Source organism: Myotis nattereri (assembly GCF_964212035.1).
Source record: "Myotis nattereri genome assembly, chromosome: 1".
NCBI classification, from domain to species: Eukaryota; Metazoa; Chordata; class Mammalia; order Chiroptera; family Vespertilionidae; genus Myotis; species Myotis nattereri.
This window is the reverse complement of record NC_138075.1, coordinates 185,040,243-185,055,522: the sequence shown is the minus strand read 5'-3', so window position 1 is coordinate 185,055,522 and position 15,280 is coordinate 185,040,243.

The window sequence follows — 15,280 nt, the reverse complement described above, 5'->3', positions numbered from 1 at the left end:
CCCTACAGAAACAGAGAATGCATAAAGTTCAAGTTCTATTGACACTTAGATGCATTCCAGAAGCCAGAAGAAGGGGTGGGGGCATGCTAAGCTGGCTATGAGGTACACTTCCCCTGCAGTGCTGTCCCTCTGGTTATGTTTAGTGGATTCAGATAATGTCTCCATGAATAAAGGGATATTTTTTAGGCTAAATTATGATTGATCCTCATTTAAATTTAAATGAACACATATTAAAGAGTTTTATTTAAATTGTTAATTAATGAAAGAAGCAGGAAGAACTTTAAAAATTGTTCAACAGAGAATTTTGAGTATAGACATATAGTCGATTAGGAATGCTGAAATAAATATTGCCATTTGTGACAACATGGACGGGTCTTGAGATTATTATGCTAAGTGAAATAAGTCAGATGGAAAAGGACAACGAACATATTATTTCACTCACATCTGGAACACAAAACAGAAAAGTAACAAACTAACAAAGCAAAATGAAGGGAAAAAAACCCTCATAGATACAGACAACAGAATAGTGACAACCAAAGGAGAAGGGGGGTGGAGGGAGAAATGGATAAAGGAGTCAAACACGGTATATAGTAACAGGTGAAAGCTAGATGCTGGTGGTGAGCACACAATAGAGTATACAGAGGTGGAATTATAATGTTGTACACCTGAAATTCATATAATGATATTAACTAATGTTACTTCAATTTTAAAAAATTGCTAATAGATGCAATATTTGCAACCCCCGTAGGACAGAAACAATTTCACCTTCACTGGACAAAATTTATTTGCATTTCTATGAGCAGAAATCGCTTGCATCGCAATCAGTTTAATAGTTTAAAGATAGATTATAGATGCAAATAACCCCAAAAGGTGTGTTATACTGCCAAGTATTCCACTGAAGCTGGAGCTAAGAGAGCTATTTAAAGTCATGGAAACAATCACAACCCTAACATTGGCGAGAACCCAAAGATCCAGGACTATTCTGTTCTAATTGTCCTTATGCTTTTATTCCTGCCATAGGGAGATTCTGTTGAGTAAGAAGTCCACAAATGTATGACCTAGCATTCTTTTTTGAATTTTCTTATTAAGAGTTATATTTTAAATTAAATTTATTGGGGTGACATTGGTCAACATGACCTTATAGGTTTCAGTGTGGGTGGGTTTCTATGCTACAAGATCTATATATTGCACCATGTGCTCACTACCCAAAGCCAAGCATTCTTAACTGCTTTCTGCCCTTTGGTACCCGGACACCAAGGAGATGGGTGCCAGAAATAAGAAGTACTAGAAATGAAGCTTAAAGCCCCTTTAGTTTGTACATGAGGCAGGAGAAAACTGTTAAATGTAGAATTTTATGGAAAGAAAACATGGAACATAAACAAAAATACAGGGTATAGTGTGGTTTTCTTGATGGTGTATATTTGATAACTAGGGAGGGAAGGAGGGAAATAGGAAGAGGAGAAAAGAAAGAGAGGGGGCAATGTATTACTCAGTCATGTTTCTATTCTTCAGGCTTAATAGTGAACAAAGAGATTTTAAAGTGGTTCCCGTGGTGAGTGCCTGGCATATAGTCAGAACTTAGTACACAAAATGTAGACAGACATAGACATATACAGGTACATGGAGAAAGACTTGGAAGAAGCACGAGATCACCCCCAAAATTTTGTTTTCAAACTAGTAGTGAACCCTGTTGACATAGACTGATAATTGTCAGACTTAGAGACTTGAAAAGCAAGATCAAAAGTTACCAGATGATCAAAATGAGCTCATTACCTCTTTGCTTTTGCTTACTTTGTTTGCACTTATACATAATGCTGCAGCAAATAGATTGTGTTACATGAATGTTTATATATATATATACTAGAGGCCCGGTGCACAAAAATTTGTGCACTGGCAGTGGGGGTGACCCTCAGCCCGGCCTGTGCCCTCTCGCAGTCTGGGACCCCTCAGGAGATAACGACTTGCTGGCTTAGGCCCACTCCCGGGTGGCAGAGGGCAGGCCCAATCCCTAGGTGCAGCCCCCAGTCGGGCTCAGAGCAGGTCCGATTGGGGAGTTGGGGCTCCGCCACCTGTCATGCACAGAGCAGGGCCGATCAGGAGGTTGCGATGCCACCCCCAGTCACACTCAGGGTAGGGCCGATTGGGGGGTTGGGGCACCACCCCCTGTCACACACAGAGCAGGGCCGATCAGGGGGTTTGGGCGCTGACCCTGTCACACTGTTCCAGGGGCCAGGAGGCCTCGCTGCTCCGCTGATCCCAGTGCTGGGAGGCTCCGCTGATCCCGGGTTCAGGAGGCCTCGTGGCTCCGCTAATCCTGGTGCTGGGAGGCATATTACCCTTTTACTATATAGCATAGAGGCCTGGTGCACGGGTGGGGGCCAGCTGGTTTGCCCTGAAGGGTGTCCTGGATCAGGGTGGAGTCCCCCTTGGGTGCCTGGCCAGCCTGGATGAGGGGATGATGGCTGTTTGCAGCTGGTCACACCCCCTTCAGGGTGAGGGTCCCCACTAGGGTGCCTGGCCAGTCTGGGTGAGGGGCTGAGGGCCGTTTTCAGGCTGGCGGGCGACTGAAGTTCCCAACCTCTCCTTTTTTTTTTTCTTTTATTCTGGGATTTATTTACCTTCTTTGGCTGTCACTGGAGCTGAGAGCCGGCTTTAGCTCTGAGGCCAGCTCCAGCTCTGAGACCTCGGCTGCTGAAAGTAGGAATCTAAGGTTTGTTTGGGTTCTATAATTGTAACATTGTTCCGGTCCTGCTCTGATGGCTGAAAGCAGGTTTCTGGGGGGTTTTTAGCTTCTATAATTGCAACATTGTTTCTTAGAGAGCAGCTCAGAGGCCGACAGCGGCAGGCGGGGAACCTTGGCTTCCTCCTTCACTGGAGCAAGCAAGCCTCCTGTTCACTTCAGCTGCCTGGCTGCTAGCCGCCATCTTGGCTGGCAGTTAATTTGCATATCACCCTGATTAGCCAATGGGAAGCGTGTTGGAGGTACGGTTAATTACCATGTTTGTCTATTATTAGATAGGATAGCCCCAATATGCAAATAGACCAAATGGCAGAACAACCAAACAACCGGTCACTATGACGTGCGCTAACCACCAGGGGGCACATGCGGAACATGGCAGGTGTCGGCAGCAGGCAGCAGAGCACGGAACGTGGTGGGCATCAGCCGTGGCAGGATGGTGGAGCAGGTGAGCAGGGGTGCCAGACCAAGGTGAGGCACCAGTCACTGTCATCAGGGTGAGCCTCTGGTGTTTACTGAAAATTCTTTGTTTCCATGTACCGCGGTCCCGCCAGGCACTCGCACCTGCTACCAGGGCCAGCCCCCCTCACACCCACTGCCAGCACCCAGCGCCAGCCTCTATTGCTCCATGCCATCAGCAGGTGCAAGCAGCGGCTGCCAGCCCCGATAGCCACTCCAGGACTTCTCCACCTCCCCCTGCTCCTGAGGGGTGATTGGAGCCAGCAGCTGCTTCTCCCACCCACTGCTGGTGACAGGCCTGCTCACACACACTGTTGGCACCAGAGCCACCACTTTCACCCACTGCCGGTGCCAGCCCTGCTCGCACCAGCAACTGGCACCAGTCCCGATTGCTCGGCACCATCAATGGGTGTGAGCAGTGGCTGCCAGCCCCGATTGCCCCTGAGGACTTCTCCACCTCCCGCTGCTCCTGAGGGGCGATCAGGGCAGTAGCCATCACTTGCACCTGCTAATGGCGATGGTCCCTCTTGCACCTGCTGCTGGCGCCAGCCCCAATCACTTCGTGTCATCAGCAGGTGCAAATGGGGCAAGCACCATCAGTGCATGGGAACAGAGCTGCCAGCAGACAGGGGACCGGGACCGTGGCGGGGGAGGAGGGCCAGGTGGGAGCGCAGAGGATGGGCCGAGACCCGCCCCTGTGCCCACCAAAGCCTCGTGGCCCACAGTTTCTTTCAAGGTGCACGAATTCGTGCATTGGGCCCTTAGTATTAGATAACTTTCTTATGAGCAGTTTCTGAAAGCAGAATAACTATGACAAACTATGAAATACAAGGAATTTTCATACATATTGAGCCATTCAATTTCCCCACAACAGTTCAGAAAGTCTTATCTCTTTTAAATGAGTAAAGCTCAGTTTAGTGTCTTGCTTAAGTGAAAAACAAAGCTAGGATGTGAACTGATTCTATAACTAGTTATGTAAGTTCCCCAAACCTACACTCTATGAGCTCTTTCATTTACTAGCTCCATTTGGGGGTCCTTAGAAGTGATAAAAGAATGTGATGGGGGAAACTTTACTATGATACCAAGGAAGTAAGGTAGTAGTAAGTAGCTGTAGAAGCAGACAAGAAGTCCTAATTCAAACTCTTCTATATCTTTGATTGATTAAGAATGAGAAACAGCCTGGCTGGTGTGGCTCAGGATTGAGTGTCAGCCCATGAACCAAGAGGTCACAGTTTGATTCCTGGTTAAGGCACATGCCTGGGTTGAGGCTTGATCCCCAATAGGAAGCATGCAGGAGGCAGCCCATCAATATTTCTCTCATTGATGTTTCTATCTCTCTATCTCTCTCCCTTCCTCTCTCTCCGAAATCAACCAATAAATATATATATATATATATATATATATATATATATATATATATGTATATATATTTTTTTAAAAAGAGAAAAAGAATGAGAAACAACTATCTTATAATAAACTAGAGGCCTGGTGCATGAAATTCATGCAGGGGGGGGGGTCCCCCAGCCTGCACCCTCTCCAACCTGGGACATCCCTCTCACAATCCAGGACTGCTGGCTCCTAACTGCTCACCTGACTGCCTGCCTGATCACTTCTAACTGGCCCCCCTGCCAGCCTGATCACCCCTAACTGCCCCCCTCTGCCAGCCTGGTTGCCCCTATCTGCCCTCCCCCCCTGCAAGCTTGGTTTCCCCCAACTGACCCCTCTGTTGGCCTGGTTGCCCCTCACTGGCTCCCCTGCTGGCCTAGTTGCCCCCAACTGCACCCCTGCTGGTCTGGTCACCCCTCACTGCCCTCCTGCCAGCCTGGTCGCCCCTCACTGCCCCCTCTGCCACCCTGGTTGCCGCCAACTGTGCCCACTACTGGCCTGGTCGCCCCTCACTGCCCGCCTCAGCCAGCCTGGTCGCCCCTCACTAACCCCTCTGCCGGCCTGGTCGCCCCACACAGCCTGCTGCTCAGTCGTTTGGTTGTCCCTCACTAACCCCTCTGCCAGCCTGGTCGCCCACGCAGCCTGCTGCTCAGTCGTTTGGTTGTCCCTCACTAACCCCTCTGCCAGCCTGGTCGCCTCACACAGCCTGCTGCTCAGTTGTTTGGTTGTCCCTCACTAACCCCTCTGCCAGCCTGGTCGCCCACGTAGCCTGCTGCTCAGTTGTTTGGTCATCCCTCACTAACTTCCCTGCCAGCCTGGTCGCCCCACGCAGCCTGCTGCTCAGTTGTTTGGTTGTCCCTCACTAGCCCCCCTGCGAGCCTTGTCACCCCACTCAGTCTGATTGGTTGTCCGTTAAGTTGTTTCAGATGTGACGGCCCCTGTTTCTTTATATATATAGATTCTCTCTGCTGGTAGATATTATTGCTTAAAACAAAGTAAACAGAAATAACTAGATTTGATGACAAATATTGGGGGGAAATTACCTTAAATCAATGTTAAATCAAGGTGTGTGATTTTAATGGAAAATAAAGGTTTAGCTAAAAATTGAAAAGCAAAGAATAGCATCTATCAGGAAATTAAAAAAAAAAAAGTAGGGATGTGGAACTCTGCTGGAGCCCTGACGCCGCCTGAGTGAGGCTGACTCACGCTTCTCAGCTTGTCAAAGCTTAAGAGTCAAAGAAGCTGCTCTTATCCTCCAGCGACCTCTGTTCACTCGGTGCAGGCAAACCATTGCACATCAACACCATGGCCTCATGATCCTTGTTTCCTTTGAACATATGTTTCCCGCTCTGCTGCATCCTGTAATTTGCTCCACAGGCTTTTCATCTGTTTCGATCAAGTGTGAAAAAGAAGGCCTGAAACACATACTAAACTCGGTGCAATTAAAATACACATGGCAGCCCAGCCAGGGTGGCTCAGCGGTTGAGTGTCAACCCATGAACCAAGAGGTCACTGATTTGACTCCCAGTTAGGGCACAAGCCCAAATTGCGGGCTCAGTCCCTAGTAGGGGACATGCAGGAGGAAGCCCATCGATGTTTCTCTCTCATTGATGTTTCTATCTCTCTATCTCTCCCTGCCCCTCTCTCTAAAATCAATAAAAACCTACTTTAAAAAAGAAAATCTATATGGCAATGTAGCAAAGTCATGCCACAACTTTATACTCAGATATACAGGGGACAAACACAGCATCTTTTACAAAACTGATCCAATCTTCCATGCTAACTGAGACATCTCTTCCTGTTTAGCTATCTCTTTTGGGGTAAGTTCTCCATCTTTTTAGAATACCTCCTCCTCCTCTTTCTCCTCTCCAATATGTTGTCTACAGATTTGATGAAAATCATGTGATTTTAACTATTAGAAGAAAGAGTACTTATGTTCCTCACCTGTAGGTCTTTATGCCTTTTCTTGGTACCTGGGGTGATGAAGTAGTTGGATATGGTTCAGCCCTGTGCATCCTATGATGACATCTACTAACACGCGGCTGGTCACTCCTAGCCCCACAGAGCATCATGCAGGCACCCACTGCTGAAGTCAGTGGGCACAGCCATTTGTTTGTTCTCTTCCTGAGACATCTGAGCTCACATCCACAGGGATACATAAAGGTATCCATTTCTACACATCCATTTCTACCAATTCTTTGTATGCACATTTCTAAGGTTTGCTGTTCTGATAGCTTTAACATCTCACTGTTGCTTTAATTTCTCTGATTACAGCATTTGAGGTCTCACTTTATGAACTTGTTAGCCATTCAGATTCTCCTCTTTACACTGTCTTGTTGTTTCCTTAACCCACTTTCATTTGATTTCTTGTCTTTTTTATTGTTGTTGATGTTTTCCTATGAATATTTTTATAATTAGATTTATAATTTTAACTTTCACAGTGAGATCATTAATTCATGCAGAATTGCATCTGTATACAATGTAAGGTAGGAATCCAAATTTCTTTTTCTTCATGAGTAAGAATTTTCCAAACGCCACTAAAATAATCTTGCATCACATTTTAATATGTCACTTCAACTGTCAGCTATATAAGTTCTCCATATACACAGGTCAATTTCTGAGCTCTTTATTCTAATCCATGTGTTTGTTCCATAACCAATAATGTTTTTTAAATCAAATAATTATCATGTCTTACTAGCCTCTTTTCTTTTTCAAATGTGGCTTAATTATTTGTGGACTTTTATTTTTTTAAACAGGTTTTAAAGAGTTTTACAAATTCTTCAAAAAATATAAATGGAATTTTGATGAAAATTGTATTGAGTTTGTAGATTCATTTGAGAAAAATTGACATCTTTACTACATGAAGTCAGCCTATCCATTTATTCAAAACTTCTTGTATGTTTTGAATGAAGTTTTAACTACTCCTCCACAAAGATATTAGATTTCTTTTTTAGGTTGGCTCCTAGAAATGTATTTATTTTGAGTGATATTATAAATAGCATCTTATTTCATGTATATGGCCTAGTCAGTAATTGCTGGTATAAGAAAATACTATTGATTTTTATAAATTGGTCTTATACCCAAAACTGTGCTAAACTTTCATTTTAGTTCTGTTTTTCTCTTAATTCTGTTGGAATTTCTAGTCATATGATCATTTTACCCCAAAACTGATACTATGTAACACTAATATTAAGCACTACATTGGTTGGCATGTGGTAGCATGGAGGGAAACTGCATATTCTCCCTTTTCTCTCAATCCACACACTCAAAATCATTACCAGTTGATAATAAGAAATTTTTAAAATAAAATTTAAAAGAGCCAGCAGGCCCTGGTCAGTGTACTCAATGGTTAGAGCATTGTCCTGCACACTGAAGGGTCGCAGGTTCAATTCCCAGTCAAGGGCATGGACCTGGGTTGCAAGTTTGACTCCCAGTCCCAGTTGGGGTATGTGCAGGAGGCAACCAATCCATGTGTCTCTCTGACACTGATGTTGCTCTCACTCTTCTTCACTCCCTCCCTCCTTCCCTTCATCTCTCCGTTCCACTCACTGTGAAGAACCAATAGAAAAATATCCTCCATGAGGATGAACCAAAAAAAAAAACCAAAACAAAAAAAAAGAGCCAGTAGTCACAATGTGAAATTCTCTATAATTCTTTTTTTTATTCTCTTGCTTGGCTTAACTTTTCTTTTACCTTTTTGTTTTCAGATTTTTAATTACTTGAATTTTATATATGCTATTTTATAATTTTAGTTATAGTTACTCTTATAATTTCCACGTGCATAATTTGACATAAAATCTGGAACAACTTATTTTTTTTCTTCTCCCTGAATAGTTAAAGGTCTTTAAATGTCTTCATTTTACCATTGCCCTTAAATTAGTTTAGTTGGATATACTAGATGGGCCACCCTGCTTTTTAAAAGCTATTCCCCTTCTTCCTATGTCCTCTGTTGTTGCCATGAAGATGTCTATTGCCAGTCTAATCACCTACCTTCATAGATAATGTCTTTTCTTCTCTTTGCAGTGTTTTAGGTTTTCTTCAATTTTCTGTCTTTGGTGTTCTGCAGTTTGATTCTGAATGTGCCCAAGTGTAAATTTATTCATTCATTCAGTCAGTCAGTCAGTCAGTCAGTCTTCCTTGGAGCTCACCACAAAATTCAAGTTTGAACTGATTGTTAACCTGCTAGACAGAAGTCCAATTACGACACTGACATATGAGGAGCTCCCTGAAGTTGTACTATCAAGTCATTCCAGTCTGGAAAACTGTCCATTCAGCCCTCGCTAGCTTTCCCCACTACAGAATCATTAAACTGAGTAAAACATGCTGGTGACATGCCTTTGGCTTTTATCATAGGTCAGCATTAGCCGCATACATAACGTTTTTGTATTGTCTGTAAATCAGAGTTGAAAACACTAGGTTACAAAACCAAGATGTGAACGGTTCCAAATTTCTCCACCTCCACCCCCACATGCTAATCTTGCTCTCCTTCCATCCCGGCTCTGAGAAACAGAAGTATGTTTTCCCCTTCCAAGTTCACCCACCTTTTTCTCCCACTATCTCTGACGTTTGACTCAGTAATTACACCTTCCCTGCGAGGTTATGTAAGCCTTTTCCATTCCACCCACTCCTTCCTTACAGGTAAAGACAATTCAAGTTTCGCACTTTCTAAAAAATGAAAACTTTCCTATCTCCTTTCTTGTCCCTCAAGCTAATGACCTCTCCTTGCCACCCCCACAGCCAAACTTCAGAAGGAGGGAGAGCTCTCCTATATCACCCTTCCGCCCACAGACACCGATTCCATGCCAGCTCTGCCGCAATTTGGCTCTCTCCCCCACTACGCGCTGAAACCACTCCAGGCAAGATTACTCACGACTTCCTGACCTCTAAAACCAAAGGAGTCTTTTCAGGACAAATCCTAGTTGGATTCTCTAAGGCTTTGGACATCTTGGCCTAATTTGTCCTTTTTTACTTTATGATCATCACTCTCAGAATTGTTTTTTTACATCGCTTCTCCTTGAGTTGCTTTTCATGCTGTACTCTACCCTTCTTGAGCGAGGGAGATCTACAGGGTGTTTCTGGTCCTCTTCTCATACCCATGTCTATGGCTTCATCTGGTACTTACAAATTAAAGACTCTGAAATAGCTGCCTCACATCCTTACCTCTCTCCTGAGCACCAGACCTCATTAACTGAATGCCCAACAGCATCCCAAACGCACTTTGTCCAAACATAAGTCCTTCTCTTTTTCTCTCAGACTTTCTCTTTCTCTTCTATTCCCTGTATTGATAAGTGCCATTATCAGTTTCTGCTCAAGTTTAGAGCAGGACAATTCTCTAGTCCAGTGCTGTCCAATGGAACTTTCTGTGATGATAGGAATGTTCTGTGTCTGTGGTGACCAAAAGGGCAGTACTAGCCAATTGCGACTATAGGGCACTTGAGATGTGGCTAGCATGACTGAGAAAATGATTTTTTACTGCATTAAATGTTAATTAATTTACATTTAAATAGCCATGTGTGGCTGCCCTATTAAGAAGCCCAACTGTATTCTTTCCTCTCACCTAAATTACTTCAGGTCACCCACAGTCTTTCTCCTAAATTTATCCTGAAAAGGTCATTCTCAAAGCAATCCCTCTTTCCTGTCTCCACTGTTGTCATTTGAAAACACCAATCTGTTTATGACCATTTCGTCTCAAATGTCTTCATTAACCTCACATTTTATTTTGTATTAAAGATAATATCTGAACTGCTAGTTGTAGCATATAAAGCCTTCCATGATCTGGCCTGCATTCCTTTCAGCTACTTTCTTACCACTACCACCACCATCACACACACACACACACACACACACACACACACACACCCTCCATGAGAGGCATACTCAGCTCTTTCTTCTTTCCTGTGTGCACAGAATACCTCTAAGCTCTTGCACACTGTGTACTTGACCTAATTTATACTTTTTTCTCTCTCTCTCAATTCCATGAATTTCTACTCAAACTAAAGAAACCAGATCAGATGCTACTTCCTGCCTACATTTGTTTGTATATCTATTCTCCTCTGGAAAAAAACAACGTTCTGTGGAACACTTTCACTTCCATTTGTGAATTAATGAATGATCACAAAATTACAACAATTTCTTCTGTAATTAGAGACCCAAAGTGTACTACCTGAAAAACTTGAGTGCCTCCTTTATTTTAGATAGCTAAAATTATAAGCTTATATATTTTTTCTTTATTGTCTGTGTAAGCCATCAATTTTATTTTATTTTCTTTTTTTAAATATTTTATTGATTTTTTACAGAGAGGAAAGGAGAGAGATAGAGAGTTAGAAACATCGATGAAAGAAAAACATCGATCAGCTGCCTCCTGCACATTCCCTACTGGGGATGTGCCTGCAACCAAGGTACATGCCGTTGACCGGAATCGAACCTGGGACCTTTGAGTCCGCAGGCTGACGCTCTATCCACTGAGCCAAACCGGTTAGGGCAATTTTCTCTTTTTTTAATATATTTTATTGATTTTTTACAGAGAGGAAAGGAGAGGGATAGAGAGTTAGAAACATCGATGAGAGAGAAACATCGAACAGCTGCCTCCTGCACACCCCCTACTGGGGATGTGCCCGCAACCAAGATACATGCTCTTGACCGGAATCGAACCTGGGACCCTTCAGTCCACAGGCCGACGCTCTATCCACTGAGCCAAAACAGTTATAGCTAAGACATCAATTTTCATGTGTATTTTTTATAACTGAATTTTGGCAAATCACATTTAACCTCTAGGTCTATCACTTATTATCCCTGCAACATAATCCCTCTAAGCCCAAATTTTCCCATCTGAAAAGCGGGGACAATTGTGTGGAGATGATGAGTAGTAGAGAGAGGAGAGGAGAGGAAAGGAGAGGAGAGGAGAGGAGAGGAGAGGAGAGGAGAGGAGAGGAGAGGAGAGGAGAGGAGAGGAGAGGAGAGGAGAGGAGAGGAGAGGAGAGGAGAAAGCAAAAGAGAAAAGAGAAGGGAGGGAAGGCAGGAACATGCAGTGAACCATTAGGTGGAGGAAACTCTCCCAGACCTCCCCAGGTGATCACAGGAATACACAGATGCTAATGATACTACCAATTTGGGTGGAAGTTTCACAACATCTAAGAAGCATGTCATTTTTAATGATCTCTGTGAAGAGAGGCAAGTTGTAAGTCAAATCTCAGACAACCCTGGATGTTAGATCAGAGCTTGGTCCGAGGCATCCCTGAAAACCAATTCCCCAATCTATGTCTGACTACACTTCTACATGGATCGTTCTGATTCTAAGTTTGGTCTGCAGACCATAATTATAAATTCATTTCTCTGCAAGCCTAGTCTATAAGTGATAGGGTTTTCATGAGGATCAACGAGATCTTAATGCAATAATTCTGTTAAAGTGTTTAGCACAGAGCCTCACCCATAATAATGATTCAATATGTGGTAGCTATGATTATTATTTGTGACATTCAATACTCTGCATATCCTGAAACTGCAATATATTTTGAGTGCCAAATCATAAATTTCTTTTGCTGAAGTGCCGAGAAGTCAGACTGGAAAGGAACTAATGGCTGAAATATGTATGTGTGCAGCGCTTATCAAAGCTGTCTTTTTATTTTTGTGGTAATCTGATCAATATCTGCCTTCCTTGCTAGACTGTAATCTCTGTGAAGGCAGGGCCCACCAATTTTGGATTATCATTTGGTCCCTAGTGTTTATCAAAGTGCCAGGAACATGGGAAGCACTCAGTAAATATTTGCTGAGGTATTTTTTTCACTTATTTAAAAACATCCCAACACTATGCTAGAAATTAGGGATAAAAACACCTTAAAAAGTCTTCTGCCATTGATGAGCTCTAGTCTAGTCAACAGGTCCCTAAATCAAATGAATGATTACAATACAACAAAGTAAGTGTTCCGAGAATCATTCACGTGGAGTACTGTGGGAGAATGTGAGGGCCATTGACCTAGTTAGGAGAGCGGGGAGAGTTAGGGAAAGGTTTCCAGAGAAGGTAACCGTTGAGATAATCTCAAAATAGATAAGAAAAGGAGAACAAGCCAGGGAGAGCAAGAAACACAGAAATGAGAAAGTTTTTGAAGTAATTGAAGAAGGATCTGTAAGAAAAAGAATGGCAAGAGAGGAGGTGGAGAAGTAGAGAGATATCAGAACATGTATTATTAAGGATTTTGAATTGAACTATGAAGACAATCTGGAGGCACTGAAGGATTTGAAACAGATATGACAACCTGAAAAATGAGTAGGGTGGACGAGGTCTCTAAAGTGGCTTCCAACTTTAGAAGTCTGTGATGCAGAAATGTTGAAAGCTACATTTAATACAGTTGTGAACTACATAATGATGTTTCCGTCAGCAATGGACTGCATATATGACAGTGGTCCCATAAGATTATAACAGAGCTAAAAAATTCCCATCACCTCGTGATGCTGTGGCGATGCTGATGTAAACAAACCTACTGCACTGCCAGTCACATAAAAGTACAGCACGTGCTATTACATACAGTACATAATAGTTATAATGGTAATAAATGACTATGTAACTGGCCTAGGTATTTACTATAGAATACCTTTCAGCATTATTTTAGAGTGTACTCTTTCTACTTATAAAAAAGTCTACTATAAAACAGAATGCCATGTTAGGCAGGCAGCAGCCTCATACATCTAGCATTTACCACTTCTCCTGATTGCATCATTTTCTTTTGTGCTTGATTTTACCTGGTGTTGTTTTGGGCAGTAACATACTGTACAGGCTTGGAGCCTAGGAGCACTAGGCTCTCCCGATAGCCCAGGTGTGCAGTAGGCTATGCCATCTAGGTTTGTGGAAGTACATCAATGATGCTTGCACAACAACAAAATCGCCTAACTACCCATTTCTCAGAATGTATCCCTTTCATTAAGGGACTCATGACCAAATACAGTAACTGTAGTATTCCTTAGAATAGACTCATCTGCTGTAACAAACAGACCCAAAATGTAATGACAGCAGATGTTCGTTACATGCTGAGATAGCTTCCCAGAACATGTGCTCCTGACTGTTGTAAAAGAAAACAAGGATTTGCTCCTCACAGTCATTCTAGGCTAACAGACCTCTGCCATATTCAGCACATGGCTCCCAAGCTCACTCCATCCTCTGTGAATGGGTTATAGTATGAGAAGCACCCTATAGGAGGCTTTATGAGTAGATCTGGAAGTTGCACAGATCACTTTCACTCTCTAGGACCCATTGGCTAGAGCCAAGTCACATGGCCACAACTAACTGCAAAGAGGCTGGGAATTGTAGTCTAGCTGTTTGCTAAAACAGCTTCCACTGCACCATTTTAGTTTAGGATTTGGGGTATCTTTGTGTTTTCTTTCCCCTAGGTGATTTTTTATTTTATTTTCCTATTTAATTATCTTAGAGTTTGTGTATTTTATTATAAGATGTCACAAGTTCATTTTAAAATAATGCAGAATGCAAATTATAAATAAAGCAAAAACCATAAATTTGTTTAATGTCAACAAAAGTGTATAGTATTTTACAGTTCATAGAGGACTTTCACAATCTTCAGTTTATTTTTTTAAAGTAAATCTTTGATACAAACAGGAAATTGTTATTACCATCTTTTAAAATATAAGTGTGAAAGGTAAAGGACTTACCTGAGGTTGCCCAGTTACATTCATTTTAACAGTTATTTAAATATGGGGAACATTTAAATGTCTTGAAATCCACCTAAAATATAAAAGTATGTTTAACAAATATTTTCAAGAACTAATTTTCTTGATTAAAAAATAAAGTACATATTTATCTAGAGTTCATGCTGAGGTCCATTTTGAAAAACTTAGATTCACATAACTCAGCAAAGCTCACCTCTACCACATGTGCAGAGAATATAACCACTGGTGCCTGGCCATTGTGTCTCAGTGGTTGAGCATTAACCTATGAACCAAGGGATCATGGTTCGATTCCTGGTCAGGGCACATGCCAGGGTTGCGGGCTCAATCCTCAGTTGGAGGCATGCAGGAGGCAGCCAATCAATGATTATCTCTCATCATTGATGTTTCTCTCTTTCTCTCTCTCCCATCCTGTCTGAAATCAATTATATATATATATATATATATATATATATATATATATATATATATATTTAAAAGAAATATATATATATATATTTAAAAGAAATATATATATATATATTTAAAAGAAATATAACCATTGGTAATGAGACTGCAGACTCCATTTGAGGCTAGCTATCTTCATGCACTAGGGGGCGGGGGGGGGGGGGAATTGCCAAAGAGACAGACAGAGTCAGGCACTCATTTTGCTAAAGGGATTTAAATGCTGTATTCATTTCCTAGGGTTCGCATAACACACTATCTAAAAATGAATGGCTTAAATAAAAAAAGTGTATTGACTCACAGTTCTGGAGGCTAGAAGTCTGAGATGAGGGCATCAGCGGCCACACTCCCTCTGGGGACTCTAGGGAAGGGTCTGTCCTAGGCCCCTCTCCTAACTTCTGGTTGTTCTTTGGCTTGTGGCAGAATAACTCCAATATTCACAGAACTGTGAGACAATAAATTTCTCGTTTTCTCTACCTTTGGCTTAGATTTAGTCAATGAGACAAAGGCCTACATATTAAGAAATTAATAGCCTGCAAGGAAATGAAGAGAGCTTTCCAAAGGCCCACGAAAGAGCTGGGA